General features: G+C 42.8%; 1 pseudogene; it reads left to right on the top strand.

Moving 5' to 3' along the window:
* The first annotated feature begins 1,656 nt into the window (after positions 1-1,656).
* Positions 1,657-15,084, top strand: part of LOC105098790 (E3 ubiquitin-protein ligase TRIM21-like) — a 32,452-nt pseudogene continuing 19,024 nt past the window's right edge.

Genomic DNA, 15,084 nt, shown 5'->3' with positions numbered 1-15,084 from the left:
CTGCTGAATACCTGAAACACACTGGCATATAACCCAGTATCAGTCCTGGCAAGTGTAATTCCAGGGAGGGTGGAGACGTCTCACAGATGAAGATATGAAACGTACATAAAAGGAGGTGTTTTTCCACGTTACCTTGAATCTTTATTTAACTCATGTTTTTCCAAAAAGCTATAGAGAAAAAAGCAATGATGTTCAATTGATTGCTTGACTTTTAACCTGGATGTTCTTTACATGGTTGACCCTCAGTAACTTTAGTTGATTACATGGTTGAAGTGATATGAAAGGAGTCAAAATTGCCCTCTTTCTAGTTGTCACATTTGTCATTCAGAAGTTTAGTTTTCATCATTGAAAAACAAAAATGTTTTTAGTTTTGCATCTGTACTACTGAGCTTTTTCTTTGTTTTTCTTTCTGTCATCTTTGGGACAGTCTGGTGCATTCAATGTAGCATTAAAATTTTGATGGTGCTCATGTGTTTTTTATTGAACGTGGCACTCATTACACACAGGTTCCTAATGTATTATACTCTAGTTAGGACTGCTGTTTACCATTTCAAGAATTATGTATATGGAATAGTAGAATTCCACATACCTTGTACTGCTTTCTCCTATTTTTTATGTTTTCATCAAAGAATGCAGGTTTCTTTGAATGAAAATCAGTTTTGAGAAACCAAGATCTGCTATTAGATGTGTATATTGTCATCAGTATGCCATTGTCCTGGGATCTCTGAGCAAAAAGAAGTCATAAATTTTCGGTTTCATGCACACACAGATGCAAATACACACACAAACACACCCAGACATACATATATACACATATACATTTTTACAAGGAGCTACAAGTTATTCAGAAATTGTCTGAATCAAAACCAACCCCAGGACTCCTTTTAGCCTTTGCTTTTTCTATGTTTACAAATATTCCTCCAACAATCAGAAACCTGGACTACATCTATTTCAATATACTTATTATTTGCTCAGTCTTTTCCTTGCGTGTTTAAGAACCCTGATCTGATAGCCACAATTCCTGTCTCATATGCCTCTGTTCCCAGTCCCCTCCGCATCCTCATGCAATGAGTATGGGTCACTGCTGTCCCTCACATGGCTGTCCTGCCTCCTCTTCACCCTCGTCCCTGCTTCAGTGACGCCTAAGTCACACAGCAGCACAGCTGCTTTGCAAGCTTTCTGTCACACTGCCCGGTACTCTAGGGGGCTGCGAGCCCACTACCAATGTGCCTCTGAAGCGACGCCAACGCCATCTTCCCCAGAGAGGCTGAATGAAATGACAGGAAAAGTAGAAATTATGAAAAGAGACAAATGGTGGAGATGTCACCCTAGTCTCTGAAGGTCGTTCTCAGTGGTGCAAAATTCTGGGCTGGCCCTTGGTTTTCTACTTTCATTTGCTGACTATTGACAGCTAGAGTGACAGAGTCAGAATTCAAAGGGAGATGGGTCTGTTTGGAAGTAGGAAATATAAAGGAATATTGGAAGCAGAGCATCATTGTTTGGCAACCACCATAAAACAAGTGCAATTGTTTTCTAGCTTTTTAAAACTTTCTGGCACTGCCATTTGACTAGATTCAAGGGATCCACTCTACTTCAGCCTCAAAATGATTTTTGGAGGCAGCTGATTTCAGTCCTGACTTCTAGCCACCAAAGGCGATGACCATTTCTACTGTGATGTCATTCACTACTGTGTCCCCTCCACTGTACCATTTCTACACCAGGTGCCACCTTAATCCATTTAAGGATAGGTCTGAGTTCTCTAAGATTTTCACGTGGCTGTAACAGGTAAAGTCTCTCTTGGTTTCTCTTTTTTAACTACATATATATTATTGAAGTATAGTCAGTTTACAATGTGTCAATTTCTGGTGTACAGCACAGTGCTTCAGTCATATAGAATCGTACATATATTCATTTTCATATTCTTTTTAGCCATCAGTTACCACAAGACATGGAATTCAGTTCCCTGTGCTCTACAGTATAACTTACTGTTTATCTATTTGATATATAGGATTAGTATCTGCAAATCTCAAACTCCAGTTTATCCCTTCCCACACCCTCCCCTGCCATAACTGCAACTTCGTTTTCTATGTCTGTGAGTCTGTTTCTGTTTTGTAAATAAATTAATTTTTTCTTTTTCTCGTTTCCACATATGAGTGATATATGTTTTTTTTCTTTCTCTTTCTGGCTTACTTCACTTAGAATGGTGACCTCCAGGTCCAACCATGTTGCTGCACATGGTATTGTTTTATTATCTTTATGGCTGAGTAGTATTCCATTGTATAAATATCACAGCTGCTTTACCCAGTCATCTGTTGATGGACATTAAGTTGTTTCCATATCTTGGCTGTTGTAAATAGTCCTGCTTTGAATATTGGGATGCATGTATCTTTTCAAATTAGAGTTCACGCTGGATATATGCCCAGGGGTGGGACTGCTGGGTCACATGGTAAGTCTAGTTTTAGTCTTCCGAGGAAACTCCATGCTGTTTTCCACAGTGGCTGCACCAAACTGCATTCCCACCGGCAGTGCAGGAGGGGTCCCTTTTCTCCACAGCCTCTCCAGCATTGATTGTTTGTGGATTTTTTTTTTTTTTTTACTCATCCCACTCATTAGGGCTCCATCCGTATGACCTGACCACCTGCCAAAGTTTGTGGACTATTGAGTGATGGCCATTCTGACTGGTGTGAGGTGATACCTCGTTGTAGTTTTGATTTGCATTTCTCTGATAATTAGTGATACTGAGCATTTTTTCATATGTCTATTGGTCATTTGTATGTCTTCACTGGAGAATTCCTTGCTTAGGTCTTCTGCCCTTTTTGGGGCTGGGTTGTTTGGTTTTATCTTACTAAGTTATATGAGCTGTTGGTGTATTCTGGAAATTAAGCCCTTGACTGTCCCATTGTTGCAAATATTTACTCCCATTAGGTAGGTTGACCTTTTGTTTTCCCTATGGTTTCCTTGGCTGTGCAATCCCTTGGTTTCATATACAGTTTCACTGGAATGAGAAGCACTGAATTTCCTCTTAGTTAATGCCTGATTCTTGTAATGTTGTTTGTCCAGGGTTCCTCCAAGTTGAAACACCAATGAGCCCTTCAGAGGGAAACTACAGAGAGAGCACAAGTTAATGTCTCAGATAATATATGTCTCTGACTAACACCAAATGCCCTCTCTAAAAGTAACCCGCTCTGTAGAAGGAAAACGAAATGAGAGTAGCACTGTGCGAGGCAAGGGAACAGAACTGAGGGAGGTTGGAGGGTCTGACAGCACCGGATGTTACTTCTAACAAAATTACACCTGCAGGACCTAGTCACTGATGGTGACCTAGGTAGGGACAGGTCCACAATTGTTGGGGAAATTGTTCAGTATACCCACAAATGACCCATTTCTTCATCCTTTTCTTTGGAGCATACAGATTTATCTCTGGCATATATGGCATTGTGTTTCTAACATTTACTCAATGACACAATCATTTGGATTATCCAACTTATCTGTTTGTTTAATGAATTCACCAAAAAGTAAGATAAAACAATACGCACACATCAAACAAACAAACAAAAGAAAAGCAGTGGAAGTAATGGTGAAAGTTCAGGAAGTCGAGCTCGTTAACCAAATTTAACCAAAGTTAAAAGTGTCAACTCCAATATTTAATGCTCATCATGTAATATTTCAAAATTACTTTTAGATGATTCAATTATAACTTATATTCTTTAAGAAGATTTAAAGTTTTCTGCACTAATATTCTAAAACTTGCGAATGAAGGAGTAATCTTATTGCCAAAAACACCCATAATATGCTCATATATGTATCTTTGCAGAAAAAAGTAATTTTGAGCTGCAGGACGTTTTTAAATGAGCTTGAATATCTAGATTCTTCAGGAACAAATATTAGTTGATTTGAAAGAGCAAATCAGGGGCACAGAGTCTCTGAAGCCAAAATATGTGTACATGGGAAGATACGGAATCTAGGGATAATGTCAAAAAGAAAGATTTCTAATGCAAAATTCAGAAAAATTCCCAGTAATGGCAATTTGAAGTCCATACAGATTGGATTCCCAGGACTATGTTTGGCGAAGAAGTGATTCCCACTTCTCAGACTCTCATAGTCAGAATCCAACTCTGAAGACAGTTTGACCTTTCCCAATTTAGAAGCTGATTCTGAGCAGGCACCCACATCCTGCTGTTTGCCCCGTGCCTGCCTCACAGTGATGTTGCTCAGGGGTGAGCAGAGGGAGCCCCGGGCACATGGGCACGGCTGAATCTCTTATCATGACCTCAGGGTCCTGTTTGATGTGCCCACAATGCACTTTCCTCTTCTCACCAAAAATCATGAGGTTGTTGCTGTCCATGTTAAGAACCCGTGTTATATGCAGTGTGCAAAGAAAGGAAACAGCAGAGGGAATGGTCAGACCACAGAGCCTGCCATTGCAGTGGCTAAAATCTCCTCTCTCACTTCAGCAGGTCCCTAGTGCCTAGATATACTTAAACTGTGGGGACAGATTCCCAGGCTGAGTCATCATTCAACAAGTTAAAATCATTCTCATGCACATTTTCTCCAGACTGGAGGCACGGTGAGCACTCTGAAGGAGCAGTCGATGTCCTGTCTGCCTGCCTGGCTTATGTTGAAAAAGCCGTGTACCTGAAACGTGGACATGTCTGCTTTCCACAGTGCATCGGGTCACCGCAGAAGGAGCCCCATGAGGAGGATTGCTTGTGGCCCTTCCGCTCTGTGGTCTCTCAGAAGGAGGACATAAAGTCCTGTTTCCTCGCTGAGGGAACTTGTACCCAAGATACAATTATCAGTTGAGATTTCAAACAATCAGTGGATAATTCCAATCAATTTAAAGAATTCTAATGTTATCTCTGTATTTCCTGATCACTGCTTTTCCTTAATCCCTGTCTGTCTGCCCAGAAGTGCTTCTTTCCTGCCCTATTGCCCAGATTACAGGACAGGCTGGTGGTCCAATGAGAGACTCAAGGAGGGGACTCCATGGATGACTGAGACAAACTGCAATCTCCTTGCAGAGTCACGTGGACATGGGGGAGAACTGAGGCATCTGAGGAGGGAAACACTGGCTTCACATGGTGTATTTTCCAGACTAAACATACCTGAGGTCATAAATAGCAAGGGTTGTAGAACTTAAAGTCAGCAGACAGACCAGCCTCCAGATCTTATGCTGATGGTCAGTGTGAACAGACTTTGCAACAGTTTCGTAAAAGTGAGACCATGAGGGAGAGTGCCCCATGGGAAGCACAGTGAAGGGAGCCCCTGGCACAGTCTTGAGTGTCTTTTCCTCTCCCAATTATGACTTTCATTCTCAACTTGGAATCTCCCACAGGGCACATAGAAAACTCTATGTCCTCTGCTCAGCTGCTCCCGCAGGCCTGCTCAGTAATTGCCAGGAGCTGTCACTAATCCCCAGGAGTGGACGAGGGGAATTAGCCCTGGGGGTCAGATTTGCTCCTCACTGGGGACGCCCCAGGCTCTCCATGCAGAAGTGTCACCTGTCCTACAGATGACATGATAATGGCTCTTCTGTGGGGAGGTCAGGTCCAGGGACCCTGTCCCTATAACTGTGGCCCCTCCTGAGTGACATTCCCTGCACAGAGCTGTGGCGCCAAGGCCAGGCAGGTGAGTGCTCCCTTGTGTTCAACCTCAGGGCAGAAAACAGGGGGAAGGGCTCTCCCACAGGGGGGGAGCTCAGAGCTGTGCTGCTGGCACCACTGGGTGGGACAGGTGCTACCCCTGCCTTGTCCTGAGCTGCCTTATTCATGCTGGGCAGGCAGAAGGAGGGAGTGTGTTGGGGTGTGATTCTGAGTGGGACCAGAGTCATGAGGGTCAGCGCAGATCCCTGCGCCCTGCAGTCCCTGACAGTGAGGGAACTGGGAACAGGTCAATGGAATCTGTGCCAAGCCTGTGTGCCCAGAGCCGTGAGGTCTTCAACGTGGGAATGAAGGTCTACTCATTTCCTCAGACCTAACAGACAGGACTAGGGGGGTAATATAGGGGGACGAGTAGACATGCAGAGTTAGAGCTCAAAAGTCCCACAGATGTGATAGTATCTGATGAGAGCACACTTCCACATCCAGCCAGAAATGCACAGAAACGCGCTGCCCTGCAGCGACACCAGGTTCCCTGCCTCCAGTCCCACATCAGCAGGGTGCAGCTGCCTCTGTAATCTCTGCCAAGACACGGTTGTCAGCCTTCTCTGTGCGTCTAGTGTCATGTATGTGAGTGGAGCTTCTATTTTCCTTTCTCTGTTTGAATGGGAAACACCCTTCAGTCCTTATTAACAAGACACAGCAGGAGTAAAAAAAAAGAAAAAGAATCCGTAGAGAGATGAAACCCAGTTACCTTTCAGGTCTGCCAAATCAGTGCAAATGTGGGAAAATCAGCAGTGTGTCCTGTTTTAAAGAAATTGGGATTAGGTAACAGAACAATGCCTTCCGTGGTCATTCAGCTTTGCATTTTGTATTTGGAAATACAGTGGAACGTCCCTTGGGCCTCACTCTGCTGTGAATGTGTGTGTCCCCTCAAAATTAGCATGTTGAAACGCTGAGCCTCAGAGGTGGTGCGGTTAGGCGGCGCCCTTGGGGTGTGCTTAGGTCCTGAGGGTGGAGCCCCAGGATGGGATGAATGCCCTCACAAAGCTGTCCTCAGAGTGTCCCCTTGACTCTTCCACCATGTGAGGACACAGATGTTGCTTCCCAAACTGGCCCCAAACACAGAGGACGAGGAGACCCCTAAGAAAGTGTCCGGGCACCCAGACTGGTAGGTGGGAGGTTTCATGAGCAAGCGAGCTCCCACAGGAGGTGACTCCTGGGTGGCAGTGTAACGCGTAGCTCCCCGCACCTGCCCCGCAGAGTCGTGAGGTTCACAGAGCGGCCTTCACTGCGTTGCATCACGTGTTCAGTCCATGTGATCTGAACACCTTATCCTCTCAAGTCTGAGTTCACGAAACTGGCTCTGATGGTGGGGGTGGTGGGGAAGATGTACACCCCGAAGACCAGGGAGGGCAGATGAGGAGCCTCCAATTTCCTGGGTCCAGCTCTCAGGTCAAAGGGCATCTTCTCCATGACCTCCAATAACAACAGCAACAGGGCGTCATGGCACCAGCCATGAACCAGAGGATGCTTCTCACCTGGAGGCAACCGTCCTGGCACCTTGACCTTGAACTTCCAGCCTCCATATTGTGAGCAGTAATTTCTGCTGTTTGTAGCTCTCCCAGGTGGCGATATTTTGTTAGAGCAGGCAGAACAGATTAGACAGGACAATATTTAAAAGGACTCCAAGTGGCAGTCATTGCAAAGACCATGATGTGTCAAAGACAATTTCTGAGAAAAGCTTTAGTGATTCAACACTGGAGGCAAAGTGCTTGCACCCTCCCCAGCCCTCCCCGTGTCCCTCTCTCCAGGCTTTATTCCCCCCTCCTGTGTCCGTCATCCTGGGCGCAGGCTCAGCTCTCTCAGCAGGGCCTTCTCATCCTCTTCGGAGGTCTCCACAGACCAGCCCTGATCTCCATGCTGACCTGGGGTGAGTCACACACGCCCCTACTGATTCCTGCCGCTTCCTCTGTGTTGTCCGCGTTCTCCATCACAGCAGTTACAGAGCCCAGAAGGAGTGAGGAAGCCAGTGGAGCAGAAGTGCTCAGGCACCAAGACACAACTGCCTTAAAGTTTGTTGTAGTGAAAGCAGACCTGTGTCACCAGAAAAGTTGTTGTAAACATTAGGTCTTCGGGTCACTCTCTTTTTTTCCCAAGGATTGTTTATACCAGATTGTCCAAATATATGGACACTGCCCTGCCCGTGCTGGTCCCCGCACACCTGTGGGTGAGGAGAGGCTCACGAGGGAGGTGGGCCCGGCACGTGGTTGCTGGGACAGCACAAGCGCCTTTCTGTGGACTCATGTCTGACTCTGGCTGTGGTGGTGCCCGTGTGTGGCCGTGCAGTGCTGGTGGCCGTGCACTGTGTCAGGGTAGGTGTGTCCCCGTGCAGTTCTGGATGATGACTGTTGGTGTCGGGGACAATATACACCCAGTAGGTTGGACTGTATCCCTCAACTCAGTAAAACCTGAGGCCACCCAGGAAGGAAGCTGTGGACCGTGTTTGCGGGAGGAGAGGTGCAGGGAGTGAGGGGACCTGTAGACACTTAGGAGTCTCTGGGAGGTGGGGTGTAGGGAGCCCTCAGTGGGGCTTTTAGGAGGATCAGGTGAGGATTTACTGGGTATGAGATTCAAGTTATATCATTTGCCAATACCCCAGGTTCTGCCGGGTAAATTGTAGCACAGTGGAAAGCCATGGAATTGTAATAACTCAGCGGAGAGATCTGAAAAATTCAAATTTCTGCCGAGTTTTCTTGAATAATACGGGGTCATCAAAGGCACTGCAAGAAAGGGGTTTGCCGTGTTGAATGGATCAGGGACAGGATGGGACTTCAAAGCGGATGCCAGGGACACGGCTTCAGAGGAAGAAACACAGTGTGACATGGGGGTTGGTATCAAGGCACGTGAGGACATGTCCCCCTGAGCACAAGGGCAGACACCCAGAGGCACATTCACACAAGCATACGATGGCACAGATACACATCTTCCCTCAGGTTAATGGCTTTGAATAAGGAACAGTTAAACAATGGCTGAGTTTTTTGGGTTCCAGGGACACACAGAAATTAATAACCAGATGTGCTGACGGACTAGGATCTCTCCACGGAAAATGAGGTCCCTTCACTGTCCTGACGTAGCTTTCAGTGTACTAGGAAGAGAGATGATAACAAGGAACAAACAATTTTTTGAAAATACAAACTTCATTTTGGGACGAAGGAAAGGAATGGAGTATGGTGAGTAAGGGGGGAGCGGGAGGTGGGAATTCCATGGTGGGGGGGAGTGCGCGTTCCTGCGGGAAGCTGCAGTGTGCTCCCTGTTCTTTCGGTGGCAGTAAAGCCGCCTGGCTGCACCTAGTGAGCGAGGTGAAGAGGAAGGGCCCACAGTTAGGTGCCTGGCTGTGCATTTTATTCTCTCTCTCACCATCCAGTGAGCAGCTGCGAAAACAAAGTACGCCCAGCATTGACGGTAAGAATGGTTTCCCGTAACAGTAACTGACAGCTTTGCTCCAGAATCCTGATCAACAGTTACCATGAAATCCGCACGGAGTGCTCACGCCCTCCTTCTACGCATGGTTTTTCTTCATTTTTATTTTACTCTGCATGAGAAAAGTGGTACAGGTGGTAAATAAATGCCTTCAGGTGCAGTGAAGTAGTAAGTGGATGGTCCTGACACGAAGGAGAGCTTTCCGACTCCAGGGACTGGACTCTGGACCACCTGCTCCCTTGCCCCGAACCCCAGGTCCTATGACCACATCCGCATTACAAATGCGGGGAAGGTGCTGAGGGGTCCACGGGGTGTTCTAACGTCTCAGCACAGGGATGGTGGATCCAAAGCTGTTGAACACTTCACTGCTCTGCTTCCTTTTTATGCAGCATTTTCAGAATATGGACCCTGTTTTCCTGAAAAGCTAGTGATGTTTGTAACTTTTGACTTTTGTTTCCAACTCATTTCTCCCTTCTCTGCCTGATAATGGTTTCTGAATCCTACAGATTTAATGAAGTATTATTTCTTCTAGAGGAATCTCACACCTTCCTCTAGAGTAAGTCAGTGCTCCTTTTTACTCAGCAAAACTTTCTATTTCCTCATAAGGGCCTGACTGAACCATATACTAAGTGGACCCCACGTGCGCTATGGGTGATTTTGAGTTGAGGTAATGAGACTAACACTCAGTTGTGAAATTCAGAGTGAAGCACAGAGTCAGACAGAAGGTAGGCACTCAGGACTTATAAAGAATAGAACAATCCATCTGAGCATTCAGTGTCATTATGAAGGTGTTTAGTTTTTGGTGACCTTGAGGACTGAAGACTACAAAGCAGAAACTGCCCCTGCCCTGTCGTCCAAGCCCTGGAAATTAATTTATCTGGGCAATTTTTTGAGAAGTAGACTATCTTGCTCACTGGGTCCCTTTTCTATATTGATTAAAGTATCTCAGTACATTTTACAGTCAGCTTGTGTATTCGGAGGTTGATTGTTTTAAAGGTATTTTGTATCCATCAACTTTGTTGGATGAATTTAAAAGTTCTCAACTGTGGGCAATTGATTCTTGTGGGATTGCATTAAATTTAAGTTAGATAATCTTAAAATACCAACAATATTTTTGTATTTTCAACTTTATTGTCTTCAGTTAACATAGTCTTTTTTCCGCTTTAATGAGGTACAATTGATCAACTTGCGATATATGTAAAGTGTACAACATAATGATTTGATATATGTACTTTGTGAAAGGATTTTCACCACTGAGTTAATTAGGGTATTTCATCATCTTATTTCCTGTCATCAGCTGCAGGCACCATGTTGTCCATTAGATCCTCAGACCTCATCCGGCTTATAACTGAAACTTTGTACCCTTTTACCATCTTCTTTCGTTTTTCTCCATCCCCAGCCCCCCAGCAACACCATTCTACTCTCTGCATCTATGAGTTTGATTTCTCCCCCCACCATTCCACCTATAGGTGATAGCAGGCAGTGTCTGTCTTTCTCTGCCTGATTGCCACGCACCATAATGACCTCCAGTTTCATCCACGTCGTTCCCAGTGGCAGGACTTCCTTCTTTTTATGGCTGTGTCGTATTCCATTGTAGATATCCACAGCGCCTCTTCCTTGCGCATGTGCCTGTCCGTGGACACTTGGTTTCTTTCCACGTCTCAGCTCTTGTAGAGAGCGCTGCAGTGAACGTGCAGGCGCGGTTTTCTCTTCTAAATCTTGATTTAATTTCCTTTGGACATATGTCTAGAGGTGGATTGCTGACTCACATGGTCATTCTAGTTTTAGTTTCTTAAGCAACCTCTATTATGCCTTCCACAGTGGCTGTACCAGTGTGCATTCCCACCAACCGTGTATGAAGTGTTCATTTTCTCAGCATCCTCACCAATGTCTTCTTGATTGTCTTTTTGATAATAGACTACTAACAGGTGTGAGCTGATAACTTGTATTTTCTGATTTGCCTTTCCCTGGTGATAAATGACGTTGAGCACTTTTTCATGTACCTGTTAGCCCTTAGTATGTCTTCTTTGAAAAGAATGTCTTTTCAAGTGCACATGGAACATTTTCCAGAATCGATCATGTACTTGGGCACAAAAGAAACCTCAACAATTTTAAGAAGATAGAAATTATCTCAAGCATCTTTACTGACCACAATGCCATGAAACTGGAAATCAACAACAGAGAAACAAAGGAGAAAAAAAGGAAAGCATGGAGATTAAACAATATGTTATTGAAAAAACAATGGATCAATGAGGAAATCAAAGCTGAAATTAAAAAATACCTTGAGACAAATGATAATGAAAGCACAACCACTCAAAACCTATGGGACACAGCAAAGGCAGTGCTAAGAGGGAAGTTTATAGCGATACAGGCCTTCCTCAAAAAAGAAGAACAATCTCAAATAAACAATTTAACCCACCACCTGAATGAATTAGAAAAAGAAGAACAAAAAGCCCCAAAAAGCAGCAGAAGGAAGGAAATAATAAAGATCAGAGAGGAATTAAATACAATAGAGATTAACAAGACCATAGAAAAAATCAACCAAACCAAAAGCTGATTTTTTGAAAAAGTAAATAAAATCGACAAACCTCTGGCCAAACTCACAAAGAAGAAAAAAGAGAGAGCACAAATTAGCAAAATAAGAAAGGAAAATGGAGAAATTACAACAAACAAAATACAAATGCAGAATATCATACGAGAGTATTATGAAAAACTATATGGAACCAAACTGGATAACCTAGAGGAGATGGACAAGTTTCTGGAAACATACTGTCCACCAAAACTGAATCAAGAAGAATCTGAACACTTGAACAATCCAATCACTAGAAAGGAAATAGAAATAGCAATTAAAAACCTCCCTACAAATAAAAGTCCAGGACCGGACGGCTTCACCGGGGAATTCTACCAAACATAAAAAGAAGAACTCATACCAGTCCTTCTCAAACTCTTCCAGACGATTGAAAAGGAGGGAATACTCCCAAACTCATTCTATGAAGCCACCATCACCCTGATACCAAAACCAGGCAAAGACACTACAAAAAAAGAGAATTATAGGCCAATATCACTGATGAACATAGACGCCAAAATCCTCACCAAAATTTTAGCAAATAGAATCCAACAACACATAAAAAAGATTATACATCATGACCAAGTGGGGTTCATCCCAGGGACACAAGGCTGGTTCAACATACGCAAATCAATCAGTGTAATACATCACATCAACAAGAGAAAGGACAAAAACCACATGATCATCTCAATCGATGCAGAAAAAGCATTTGATAAAATTCAACACCCATTTATTATAAAAACTCTCGCCAAAGTGGGTATAGAGGGAACATATCTCAACATAATAAAAGCTATATATAACAAACCTACAGCCAGCATAGTACTCAATGGTGAAAAACTCAAAAGCTTCCCACTAAAATCTGGGACAAGGCAAGGATGCCCACTATCACCACTCCTATTCAACATAGTCCTGGAAGTCCTAGCCACAGCAGTCAGGCAAGAGAAAGAAATAAAAGGGATCCAAATTGGAAAAGAAGAGGTAAAAGTGTCATTATATGCTGATGACCTGTTACTATATATAGAAAACCCTAAAAGGTCCACACAAAAGCTACTAGAGCTGATTGAAGAATTCAGCAAGGTAGCAGGTTACAAAATTAACGTTCAAAAATCAGTTGCATTTCTTTACACTAACGATAAATCAACAGAAGAAGAAAGTAAAGAAACAATCCCCTTTAAAATAGCACCCAAAGTAATAAAAGATCTGGGAACAAATCTAACCAAGGAGGTGAAAGAATTATACACAGAAAACTATAAACCATTGATGAAGGAAATTAAAGAAGACTTTAAAAAATGGAAAGATATCCCATGCTCTTGGATTGGAAGAATCAATATTGTTAAAATGGTCACACTGCCCAAGGCAATCTACAGATTTAATGCAATCCCTATCCAATTACCCAGGACATATTTCACAGAACTAGAAAAAATCATAATAAAATTCATATGGAACCATCAAAGACCTAGAATTGCCAAAGCATTACTGAAGAGAAAGAAAGAGGCTGGAGGAATAACTCTCCCAGACTTCAGACAATACTATAGAGCTACAGTCATCAAGACAGCATGGTATTGGTACCAAAACAGACATATAGACCAATGGAACAGAATAGAGAGCCCAGAAATGAACCCACAAACTTTTGGTCAACTCATCTTTGACAAAGGAGGCAAGAATATACATTGGAATAAAGACAGTCTCTTCAGCAAATGGTGTTGGGAAAACTGGACAGCAGCATGTAAAACAATGAAGCTAGAACACTCCCTTACACCATATACAAAAATCAACTCAAAATGGATTAAAGACTTAAACATAAGACAAGATACAATAAACCTCCTAGAGGAAAACATAGGCAAAACATTATCTGACATACATTTCAAAAATTTTCTCCTAGAAGAAATAAAAGCAAGAATAAACAAATGGGACCTAATGAAACTTACAAGCTTCTGCACAGCAAAGGAAACCAGAAATAAAACAAGAAGAAAACCTACAGAATGGGAGAAGATTTTTGCAAGTGAAACCGACAAAGGCTTGATCTCCAGAATATATAAGCAGCTCATACGACTCAATAAGAAAAAAATAAACAACCCAATCCCAAAATGGGCAGAAGACCTAAACAAGCAATTCTCCAAGGAAGACATACAAATGATCAAAAAGCACATGAAAAAATGCTCAATATCACTAATTATCAGAGAAATGCAAATCAAAACTACAATGAGGTATCACCTCACACCAGTCAGAATGGCCGTCATTCAAAAATCCACAAATGACAAATGCTGGAGAGGCTGTGGAGAAAGGGGAACCCTCCTACACTGCTGGCGGGAATGCAGTTTGGTGCAGCCACTATGGAAAACAGTGTGGAGATTCCTCAAAAGACTAGGAATAGACTTACCCTATGACCCAGGAATCCTGCTCCTGGGCTTGTATCCAGAAGGAAATGTACTTCAGGATGACACCTGCACCCCAATGTTCATAGCAGCACTATTTACAATAGCCAAAACATGGAAACAGCCTAAATGTCCATCAACAGGTGACTGGATAAAGAAGACGTGGTATATTTATACAATGGAATACTACTCAGCCATAAAAACCGACAACATAATGCCATTTGCAGCAACATGGATGCTCCTGGAGAATGTCATTCTAAGTGAAGTAAGCCAGAAAGAGAAAGAAAAATACCATATGAGATCGCTCATATGTGGAATCTAAAAAACAAAAACAAAAACAAACAAACAAACAAAAACAAAGCGTAAATAAAGGACAGAAATAGACTCACAGACAGAGAATACAGACTTGTGGTTACCAGGGGGGTGGAGGGTGGGAAGGGGTAGACTGGGATTTCAAAATTGTAGAATAGACTACACTGTATAGCACAGGGAAATATACACAAAATGTTATGATAACTCACAGAGAAAAAAATGTGACAATGAGTGTGTATATGTCCATGAATAACTGAAAAATTGTGCTGAACACTGGAATTTGACACAACATTGTAAAATGATTATAAATCAATAAAAAATGTTAAAAAAAAAAGAATGTGCATTCAGTGGATAAAGAAGATATGGTGTGTGTGTGGTGTGTATATATATATGTGTTTGTGTGTGTATATATATATATATATATTATATATATAATGGAATATTACTCAGCCATAAAAAAACAATGGAATAACACCATTTACAACAACATGGGTGGACCTAGAGATGATCATATTAAGTGAAATAAGACAGACAAAGACAAACATCTTATGATATCACTTATAGGTGGAATCTAAAAAAAGTTAGAAATGAACTTATTTATAAACCAGAAGTAGACTCAGAGACATAGAAAATAAACTATTGTTAGCAAAGGGAAAAGAGGAGAGGGGCAAATTAGGAGTTTGGGATTCACATATGCATGCCACTATACATAAAACAGGTAAACAAAAGGGTCTACCTCGTAGCACAGGGA

This window comes from Camelus dromedarius, chromosome 9, assembly GCF_036321535.1.
Source record: "Camelus dromedarius isolate mCamDro1 chromosome 9, mCamDro1.pat, whole genome shotgun sequence".
Classification (NCBI taxonomy): domain Eukaryota; kingdom Metazoa; phylum Chordata; class Mammalia; order Artiodactyla; family Camelidae; genus Camelus; species Camelus dromedarius.
This window is presented reverse-complemented; position numbering and strand designations above follow the sequence as displayed.